The following is an 11,453-nucleotide window of genomic DNA, read 5'->3' on the forward strand; positions in this document are numbered from 1 at the left end:
ACCGGATAAGAACTCTCCTCCGATCTCTTTAAAATTTTGGGTGGAGACCGGATAAGAACTCTCCTCCGATCTCTATTTAAATCATTAAAAATTTCGAGTTGAGACCGGATAAGAACTCTCCTCCGACCTCTTTTAGATTAACAGGAGCCTGAAAGGGACTTTTCCAATCTCCCGAACTTTAATCTCAGCTACATGTTATAAGAGCCTAAAGCTAAGGATTCTGGCATTCAAAGGTGCTAGGGATAAGGCTTCTTGATACCTTGTGACTAAACGGGGGATACTAGACTTGATTTACCGACCTTCCATGTAGTCATCTTACCAATGCCTATTAATGTCCGATCCATTCTGTTTCGTTTACTTTGGTTTTATTCCACTTTATGGCATCTTGCCGAATTGCCGTTTACGTCAGCCTAATAGTTTGGCTATTTTCCCGACGTGTTATTCAGGCTCTCTCTTTTAAAAGAGACCCTTAAGTTGCAGTTACCTACGTTTTACCCAACCACTCACACGCCACTAGGAGCTAGAAAACTTGCATTCAGAAATGACGAAGATTAATAAAATGATGGACTAATCACTAAAGAGATAACTCGAGAGTAACATTCTTTGGGGTCCTTTTGCACAAAATGAACTTGGATAAAATCGCATGCGTAAGAAGAACAAAGAAAGTGCGAAAAGTAAACGTAAACACTTAATGAAACAGCAATATGAGCTCTTACCTGTAAGGAGCCAAATCTATTGAAATAACTACGGGGTGGCAAATAGTGATAAGACAGCGGACTGATTAGCCTGAGGGCTGATGTTCGTCATGAACTGAAGGGTGCTTAGCTAAAATGCAATCAGATTAAGATAAAAAACGAGTGGAATGAAGTTGAGCTTGGACAACGGGAATGAAGACAGAGATGATAAAGGGCTGAAAGTGAGAGTATGACCAGATACTGAACAAACTGAAAATGTAGAGTTCCAGTATTCAGAATCCTTTTCAAGAAAACACTTCAGAAAACTAGTTTCAAAAGTCTTTCTAATCAACACTTCTAAGTAGCAGAGTAACAAACTGAATGAAGTTTCAGAGTTCTTCCGCTATAATAACTACCTCTCTTTTTGCCCGTCCCTTGAACAGTTTTTCATGCAGGTATTTATAGGAATCGGGTGCTCTCCGTGAAGGGTCAGGATTTATTTTGAGGGAGATGGAGGGTCAAGATTTCGAAGGACATGATCGGATGTTCAGGAATTAAAGAGAATCAAAATGAATGGCTGAGATCACTCTTCAGAATATTTGTCCTTTTCTTCTTTCAATCTGACGGTCCCAAATCTTCTTGTCCGGAACGATCTGAGGGCTAAGAGCGAAAGACGCTGGTATTGTCGTCTTCTCTCTTGATCCAAGGGTTCCGGGTTTGTCCTTACCAGTGAGATCAACGGTAGGGATTGGGATGTACATGACTGTCATGACATGCCCTGGCACCTGTCAGCATTGCGGGCGATTCTTAGGCGTGCGGTGGAGATCTCGTCTGCCATGCTTTAACTACCTCGGCTCTGATTCTGACAACGGTTATTTGGGATTTGTCTTATTCTTTTTGTCTTCCGATCCTTCCCCCTTCTCGATCTTCTTGACACACTCCTATTCCGATCTCTCATGCTGATCTCCTATCTTCCGATCTCTATTATCCCTTAATCAACCTTGGTCCGGTCAAAGCATTAATTTCCCTTCGATTCCCGAAGCGTCCGCTTCGTTTTCTGCTCAGCAATAAATGCCCATTTTCCCCTATATATACCCCTGTCGACAGGGACTTTCCTTCATCTGATTTCCTCTCTTCCTTCTTACTTCCATTCTATTGCTCCGTGAAGTTCCGGCTACAACTGTGGCTTTGATCCTTTTCCGATGGACTTCCTTACTCCTCGACTGAAAATTTACAACCCCGGTGATCGCATAACCTTGTCTGATGATGGTGAGAGAACTGGGTTAATTGACCGATCTGGATTGCGGACCTCGACCGTGCCGATCCCGAGTTGTTCAACTGGCATAATCGGCAAACTGATTTTGGCCGAGCAAATTGCTGATGCTCCGCTGACCCTTGGCGGTTACTTCCTCAAGTTCATTCGGCTTCTCACCACATTGAGTGTTCCGACAGTGGTTTCCTTCCACATTGGGTGTTCCGACAGCGGATTAAGCTCCTGTCGGCGACACCCTTGGGATCAGTTATAAACATGGGCCTCTTTAGATAGGATGTTCCGCTGATCCTTAGATCGTCCTTTTGATGTAATCAGATCTCTAATGTATTCCGATCCTTAGATCGCCCAAATTATGTAATCTGACTTTTGGAAATGTATTCTGATCTCTTGAGATCGCCCAAATTATGTAATCTGACCTTTTGGAAATAAAAATCTTGTTTCTCCAATTATTATCTTATTGATTATTTTCCGATCTCTGATATATTTGTCCGATCTGGTTCCTAACAAAACGACTCTTAACTAATCCTTTATTCAAAATATTCAACTTATTATGCCGATCTCCATTTAACCGATCTCAGAATGTTCGAGAGACGTGTCGGAACAGCTGGCGAATCCCGTTAATCGATGTACTGCCTGGAACCTCGTGAGCATTAAATGCTCGGACTAGTATAAATAGGGGTGGGGGGTTAGCCATTTGCTCCTGTATGTCATTTCAGTCTTTTGCTCACAACTTCGAAGTTCTCTCGTTTCCTCAAGTTCTTCTGACGCCGATCAGACTCCGGTAAGGGCTTTGATCTTCTTTTTAGTTTAAACTCTTTATTTCCTTTGAAAATGAGCTGCGCCGAAGGTCAGAGAGCGACGAGCCCTCCTTCCATCCAATTCTCGTGGTCGTCTGATGAAGAAGAGGTAGTCGGGCCAAGCGTTCAACAAGAACCTCCCAGGGTCTCCGTTCCAGCTCGGGGGCGGATCGCACCATCAAGGCATGCACCTTCTTCAGGGAGAGAGACTCTCCCTATGGACGAGCTGCCATCGATCTTGCAAGAATCCGATCTGCAATCGTTTTGCCAGGAGTACAATATTCGTCCTGATTCGTACGAACTTATCCGGTGCCACGGTGATCACCGAGCCGATCACTCCTTTGAAGAGAATGACATGGTTATGGTATACGAGGAACAGTTAAAGGCCGGTCTTCGGTTCCCTCTAGATGACTTCTTCAAGGAGGTCCTAAAACTTCACTGAGTGTGCATTGCTCAAGTTCACCCTAACTCATGGCAAATCTTGGTAGCCTTCCGAGGCCTGTGCCGAGCTAAGGGAATCAGACCTACGGCTAAGGTGTTCGCCGAACTGCACAGGCTAACTCGCCGAAAGGACGACGAGCACTGGTTCTTTCAGGCGAAGCCTCATTGTGGGCTCTTTACCGATCTGCCCTCCTCCCTTAAGAATTGGAAGAACCGCTTCTTCATTCTGAGGAGCAAAGATCCGAGCTGCTTTGAGGACTTCCCCCGTAGCTGGTGGCACCAGGGACCCTTGATTCCGAAGCGCATTACCCTGAGCCAGGAGGAGAGCCTAATAGTGATGGAATTAAAGAATCAGGCTGCCACTCAAAAGTATTCCTGTTTGGATGCGGTGACTGCCGAGCTGCACCATTGGACCATTCAACTGCTCACCGGCCAAGACCGCGAACTTCCGCTCTCTGACCTCGGCATTGGTATTTTCTATATCTCAGATCTCAGGACCTTAGCGATCTCACTGACCTCTTCTTTGTGCAGGTATGGCGGGTGGTGAGGGTTCCAATAAGCGAAAGAAAGAAAAAGAGATCTCCCGGAGAGTAAAAGAGATGAAGCGTGCGGCACTACAAACACCCGGCCATGAACCTGGGGAGATACAAGGAGACCCGCCTCGACCTTCGGGGCCACCGATCGCAGAAGCTGTCCGATCTCCTCCTCAACGAGAAGAGCCGCCTCGACCTCCTCCAGCTGCTCCAAGCACAGAAAGGGGGCCTTCTCAAACTTCTGGGAGGACCTCTTCTCGTGGAGCTCAGACGCTGATCGACTCCCTGAAGAATAACCGGACTGTTCGGGAGAACCCCGGTTTTGCCAAAGTCTTGGGGTCTTCCATCTGCCTTCGGGAGGATCGGGACAGACTGTCTCCGGACAACCTTGACGATATCCTGACCCGATCCATGAGTCTGAATGTTGAGTGTTTGGTGAACCAGCACATGGTTCGGGAAAAGGCTCACCGCCTGGGTAAGGAGGTCGAGAAGAAGAGTCAGGAAGTGGCTTTCCTCCGATCCCAACTCTTATCAACTCAGGATTACATATCTCAAGTTGAGGGGCGGGCGAAGTTCTATGAAGACAGGCTGGCCGAACAGAATCATGTTCTGGCTGAAAAGGATCGTGCTCTCGGAGAAGTTCGGGCGCTCCGGGCCAACGAAGCTTCTCAGGTCGCTCAACTTATTGAGGAGCTTAAGGCGAAAGACGAAGAAATGGTGACGGGAATAGCCGGTGCCTATGTGAATGCTCATAAGGACCTCTTGGCCGAACTTCAGAAGCGTTACCCAGAGGAGGACTTCTCTTGGATGGCCGACCTGGCTCCCGGGGGCGAGGGTGAGGATAGTGAGGAGGAGGAAGAGGGTGAGCAAAATGTAGATCAGGCTGGGGGTGATCCCCCAGCTGAATAACTTGTACAGATTTTACAATGAAATGAAATAGAATGCCTTTTGTTCGATGAATGGTTGTGATCGGAAAATTTCTAAACCCTTGTTTGTCTGAGTATATTGAAATAACTGGAAGCGATTATTATCCTAAGTGTGAGAGATTGGAAAACACAGTATGCATGAGATTGGTAAGGAACCAACGTTAAACAGAACTTAATTGAAAATTTGGCTTGAACATCTAAGATCGGGATCTTCATTAAACCGAATTGGAACCTTAACTTGATTATTCCTAAACTTTTAAAAAAAAGAGGTCAACCATGAGTACTGGCAGCAAGGGCCTAGCGTTAGTTCAATTTTGTCTGGGAAGAGAGATCGGGAATGTAGTTAACTGGTCAGGATATTTGACAATTGGCTTGAGAGATCGGTGAATGATAGACTGGTAAGGCTTTGACTGATGTGAGGACTTAGCATTGATTCAATTCTTTGTGAGGAGAGATCGGAAATGTGACTGCCTATCAAAGAGGGATCGGAAATGTGATTAGCTGTCCAAAGGAGACTTAGTACCGGGGATCGGTTTCAAAGTTTTATTGATTTTGGGGATCGGCCAAAATATGGTGTCGACATTAGTTGTGCAAGTTTTTCCAGTTGAATATAAATTAAGCACACGCATCCTCTTCTTGATCTTTTCATCCATTTGACGAAGTAGTAGCTAAAAGAAATATCTTTTTTTTCCTATCAATGTTTTTGACAGATTGAGAATGAATATGGACCCATGGAATATGAACTTGGTGCACTTGGTCAAGCTTACACCAATGGGCAGCAAAAATCGCTGTAAGTCTCGGCACTGGCATCCCATGGGTTATGTGCAAGTATGATGATGCCTTGGATGCTGTTGGGAGTTATTGGATGATCTTATTTTGCCTTATAGCATCATCTTTTTACTTTTTCTTATCATGTTCCATATTGAATTTTTTGTGGTACTCATATTGTGTCTTCCTCACTTAAAAATTGTCATTTTATTGAAGAAAAATAATGATGAAATTTACCTACTCAAATAAAAAAAAATCTCGCGTGGATATATATATATATTCTGATTATACCAATACATCATGCTTTTGAATTTGGGATTCTTTTCGCATTACTTTTTTTTTTCTTGCAATAAAAAATTTTCGATGGAAACTAGTAGGAGTTTTGGTGGAGTTTGAGTCCGAAGCCTATTTCTCTTCAACTCTCTGAGTTAATCAATTGTTGAACTCACAATGCAACGGTCACCATTGATGAAATTATATTAGTTATATAACCTTAGACACTACTTGATGATGATCATTTACTAAAAATAACTCTTTTTTGCTGTTTTATTGTTTTAGAACTCCATTTTTCTTGTTAAATTTTATTTGTAAATCTTTGATTAATTTTAATTAAATTTGACTTAATTTTTATAATAATTATTCACTCTAGTAAACTTGAGAGTGAAAGTTTTTTCTGAATAACTAAGTTTGATGAGTTGAGCTTGAGCTTACGAGTTAAATATGAGCTGAGGTTGTGAGCGTGATAAACAAACTAAATATGAGCTGAGCTTTTGAATTTTATACGCAAATTAGATGCCTAATGCAAGTGAGGCGTAAGCTAAGTTTGGATCTAACTCAAGAGTGAGGCGTAAGCTAAGTTGGGCCTAAAGAAATCAGGTTAGAACTTTAAATTTGAGTTTGAATTTAATGAAAATCTAATATGTCTTGAACTCTTTCAAAATTCAACTTGACTTATTCAAATGCCTAATTATTTCTTCAATGAACAAGACTGAGAATAGAATAGAAGAGAAAGGAGTAACAGAATAACAAAGAAAGAATTGAGAAGATAAGAGAGAGGAGAGATAGTAATTGATTGTATTATATTGGATCCTATTTGATATTACTTGTTTAAAATTCAAGTCAAATAGTCAAAATTTTATATGAATATCTAATGTGGCAGTAAGAAAAGTCAAATATTATTTTAGATTATCAAAAGATCAAGCAAGCCGAACAAAGCACTATGGACTAAAACAAGACTTAATAAAATAACTTCGTTTGCCTAACAAGGCGAACAAAAGACATATCGAGCAACAATCATGTAAATAGTCATAGCCCGGATTTTAAGTATCGAGCAATAATCAAACCAATAATTACGCCAAGACAGGATTTCATAGCGACAATCTCGGAGATTCAGCTAAGATTATTTTTATAAACGAAGCAATGACTATTTCCCTAAAATGCATATAAATACCAATTAAGTAACTAGAAACAGGCATGCATATTTTCATTCCCAAATTCTCATTATCATTCTTTTAATACTCTCTCATATCTAGCTTTTTAACTTGAGCGTCAGAGTGGCCTGCTAAAAGGCTATTCATCTCATCCTCTTTTTGTATTGCAGGCTTACGTGATATTGGGACTAGGCCCCTGGAGCTCCCAGTAGCATTAGTGGCACTGTCTATGGGAAAACTCAGATTACAAGTTGAGAACTTATATCTGAAATCATTTATTTTCTTTTTAATATTTTTCTTGCTACTAGCAAATTTTGATCCTTGGTCCTACTTGTTTTTTTGTCATTTGTGTTTTTGTCTTCTTAATGGCTACAGATTTAACGATCCCAAGCAAAAGTATTATTTCCATCACCCCCACATTGGAAGGAGATTTGCTTGCGACAACAATGACTCCAAATGTGGCAAAACCTACGATCCCATCTGGAGCTTAAATTTCACCACACAATGCTATCATTTCAAGTCAACAAAACCCATTCCAAGGAATGACACCATATCAAGTGTACCAGCACATCAAAGAGATGGAGACCCAAATTGCTTTCCTCAAAGGGTTCATTCCAGGGACCAGTGTCCTACGAGGGACACCTACCCCAGAAGCGAAAAAGGTCGTAAGAACTCCTTTAATAGAGGTAAATTTGGCTAAAATTAAAGAAATCAAACAAGAGATTGCTCGGTCGATAAATAATAATTTGGGTAGAAAAAATGAGTAGGTCATGGCAAGCGAACAAGATGAGCAGTATGATGAATCATCGCAATTGAAGGTAAATTGGGGTTTGGTAAAAGCAGTACAGAAGTACCAAAAACAGGTGGAGGAGGAAAACTTTAGAATGAGAGATGAGTTTCCATTGTCCGGGCTAATCCTAACCAAACAATTCCCACCAAAGTTTAAATTAGCCGTGTTGGATAAATATGGTGGAATAATAGACTCGAGGAGCTATGTAGAGAACTTCCGAACAATAACGATGCTCCAAAACATAAATGACTATCACCTGTGCCGAGTATTTTCAGCAACGCTGATCGCGCTAGCACAAAAAATGGTACCAACGACTCAAGCTTGGATCGATTCAAAACTTCCATTAGTGCAATACCCCTCACTCATTTACAGTGTAGCCGAGCAAGGTGTGCTACATTGGGTGTCGGAGCACCCTATCCTGTCCTGTCGTATATAATATTAATTTTAATGTCTCTTTTATTTATAATATTCCATGTATAACTTTTTTTTATCACACCTTATTTTTGTGGAGACCCAAACAGAGTCCCTTCTATTCTATTAGTACATGGTAGGTTTCATGTTAACTGTTAAAACAATTTATATCCATTTCATCTATTCATTCATCATATCACTTATCACGCTCATATTAATTTCAAGAAAAAAATTATATTTCATTCATATAAAGTTTACATGTATAATAATTTACAATTTATATACAATCCAAAATTATTTACATCATTTAATTACATACAATACCAAAATGTAAAATTTAATATGTACATGAGCCCTACCAAAATGACTGATGAGGTGACAACTCACATTGTAGCAGATCTGGTCCAAATCCAGTCTAGGCCCTACTGCTGCTGCTGCTCTCCAGTACCTATGCGTGGTAAGAACCAACGCGCTAAGCATAACGCTTAGTGGTGCATAAATAAGGAAAAATAACTAAACAATTTAAAATAATTATTTCACGTATAACCTTATAAATAAATATCAATTTTCATGTATTTAAAATCTTTTACATGTGATGCATGCATTTTATATCATCATTTAGGAGTAATTTTTGCACATAATTTACCCTTATTCATAGCTATTATTTTAGATATTAGTATATATTTAGTCAATTTTACAATTTTCACATTTCTTAGTTTAATTTTTGGAATTTATTTGCTTTGTAGGTTAAATCTGGAGAAATTTGATGAATTTTGATCAGAGTAGCCATTTGGAGGAGATTAAAATCGAATTGCAAAAATTTTGAAGTTGAGTTAAAAATGGCCGAGAGCGACACAACCTGCAGCACAACCGAATTAGCTTATGTCGCAGGTTGTGTCGATCGTCAGATATTCACGCCGAGAGCGACACAACCCGCGACACAACCGACTCGGCTTATGTCGTTTTTACTGGAAAATTGTTGACGTGGCATTTCCGTTACTCCAGCTTTTTACCTCACCTTTTCTGGATCCTTCCCCCTTTTACCCATTCTAGAACAGTCCCTTAGCCTATATAAAGACCCATTTTATCACTTTCTTTCCATATAGAGAGCAAGGGAGGCATTTTTGGCAAGATTAGAAAGAGAGAAAGAGGAGCATTTTCTGCATTTTCTCATCTTCTTCCAAAGCGCAAGGATCAAGTTTACGCACTTTTCTGCAGAGATCCTGCAGATTTTCTTGGTTTTTCTACCTTTAAGCTTACATTTCCATTATTTCTTCATTTCTTCATTTGGGTTTATGTTTAAACAATGATTTGTGAGTAGTTTATTGAGATTCTAGAGATGGGTTTGTAAATATTGATTTGTTTTGTGGTTTTGAACTGATTTAGCCATTTAAATGGGATTTGTTATATTTTGATTTATTGCTTGTGTGCTTATTTCCTTGCTTGATGAATGGGCCCTCATTAAGTTAAGTTTTAATCCTTAATAGATGGACTGAAAAGTGAATATTGGGGATGGATAATCTTGCAATAAACTTTATTTTCTTGGTGTTAGAAATAAGCTAAGAAGATTAAGGAACTTTCCAAAATCAATTAGAGCATTAATTGGGTTTTTGTTAGATTTGAAATACCGTGAAAACAGGGTTTGATTTAATGAAAACCAATTTTGAGATGCTTGAAAAAGGTTTCAAAAATTTAAGAATTGATTTCCCTCAAAATTGCAATTCTCATGTGTTTGGCTAAATTAATGATAAACCACATGCAAACAATATTGAAAATCCAATCTCTAGAATCAATTTTATTTCATTGAATTTAGATTTAAATTCTCCAAATCTCATAAATAGCAATTTCAATTTAAATCCAATTTAAATTTAATCTCTAGAATTACTTTATTTTTATTTTTATTGAATTTAGATTTAATTTTTCTTAATTTCATAAATAGAAATTTCAAATTAATTTTTGGTAATCTAGTTTAATTAATTTTAGTTAATTGTTTGGTTTAGCATTAATTACTTAAATACCAATTTTAATTGCAAATTTCATTTTACATCTTTAATTTTTGTCTTAATTTTAATTTTTAGATTTTATTTTTAATATCTTTTAATTTTTGTCATTCTAATTTGCTTATACTTTTATTTCCAATTTAAGCACAATTCCCTGTGGGATCGATATCAATTTTTAAAACTATACTACTGTGACCCGTGCACTTGCGGACACACCGTACCAAGTTTTTGGCGCCGTTGCCGGGGAATTGTTTGTTTTAAGTTGGATTTTAATTGTTTTAAGCTAATTAGAATTTTTATTTTCTTTTATTTTCACTATTGTTCCTTGTGTTTTTCAGGTACTTTTCTTGTTTATGAGACGATCGAAAAGCACAAGTGACACTGAATTATTGTTCAATCACAAATTGAAAAATTCTGTCGAGCCAACAAAAAGGAATACAAAAGAAGAAAAGAAGCAGAAAAAGAAGAACAACAAATATTTGAGCAAGAGGAGACAATCGAAAATATGGAGAATCAAAATAGAGCTATTGGTGGAGATAATGGAGGAAACGAGCAAAACGGGCAAAATGTGGTTATTAATCAAAATGATCCTCAAAGAAGATCCATGTTAGACTATGCTTTTCCTAGATGTACTGATGTGAGAGATAACAGACCTATTATTGGAGCTAATCAATTTGAATTAAAAACTGGTCTTATTCAAATGGTTCAGAATTCACAATTTGGAGGTACCCCACTTGAAAATCCTCATTCTCATTTGAAGAAATTTTTGATGATATGTGGTACACAAAGACAACCTGTAGTTTCGATGAAGTGATTCGCTCACCTTATTTCCATTTTCTCTTGGGATTCAAAGATTGGAGTGGTATGACTCACTCCCACAAGCTATTATAGCTACTTGGGAGCAGCTATCTCAAGCTTTTCTATCTCAATTTTTCCCACCTGGGAAAACTACTCATTTGAGGAATTTGATGGTAGCTTTTAAACCAAGGGATGACGAAACTTTGTATGAATCTTGGATGAGATTTAAGGAGCTTGAAAGGCAATGTCCTCATCATGAAATACCCAAATGGATGATTGTTCAGAATTTCTACACCAGAGTTACTCCAGCCATAAGAAACACAATTGATTCACAAGCAGGAGGAGATTTCATGAGAATGACAAGTGAAGAATGCTATGATCTATTAGAGAAGATTGCTCATAATACCCATTTATGGGGAAATCCTAGAGCACTTGAGCCAAAGAAAGTCGATCTATGAACTTGACTCGATTAACTACATGAATGCAAGATTTGACCGTTAACTCAAACTTCTTAGTGATTTTTGCAAAGGCAACAACCTCAACTCCTATAACTATGCAACAAGTTGCCTTCACAAATGGAACTCAAAGTTGTGGAGTTGATTATTCTTCTTA

At 38.9% G+C, this 11,453-nt stretch overlaps 1 non-coding gene across 1 annotated transcript; it reads right to left on the reverse strand.

Annotated features, from left to right (window-relative positions):
- Positions 1-10,996: 10,996 nt before the first annotated feature.
- On the reverse strand, positions 10,997-11,103 carry LOC131176670 (small nucleolar RNA R71). Its single transcript, XR_009146625.1, has one exon. It is a non-coding gene; the product is annotated as a small nucleolar RNA R71 (small nucleolar RNA).
- Positions 11,104-11,453: the final 350 nt, after the last annotated feature.

This window comes from Hevea brasiliensis, unplaced genomic scaffold (genome assembly GCF_030052815.1).
Source record: "Hevea brasiliensis isolate MT/VB/25A 57/8 unplaced genomic scaffold, ASM3005281v1 Scaf216, whole genome shotgun sequence".
Lineage (NCBI taxonomy): Eukaryota > Viridiplantae > Streptophyta > Magnoliopsida > Malpighiales > Euphorbiaceae > Hevea > Hevea brasiliensis.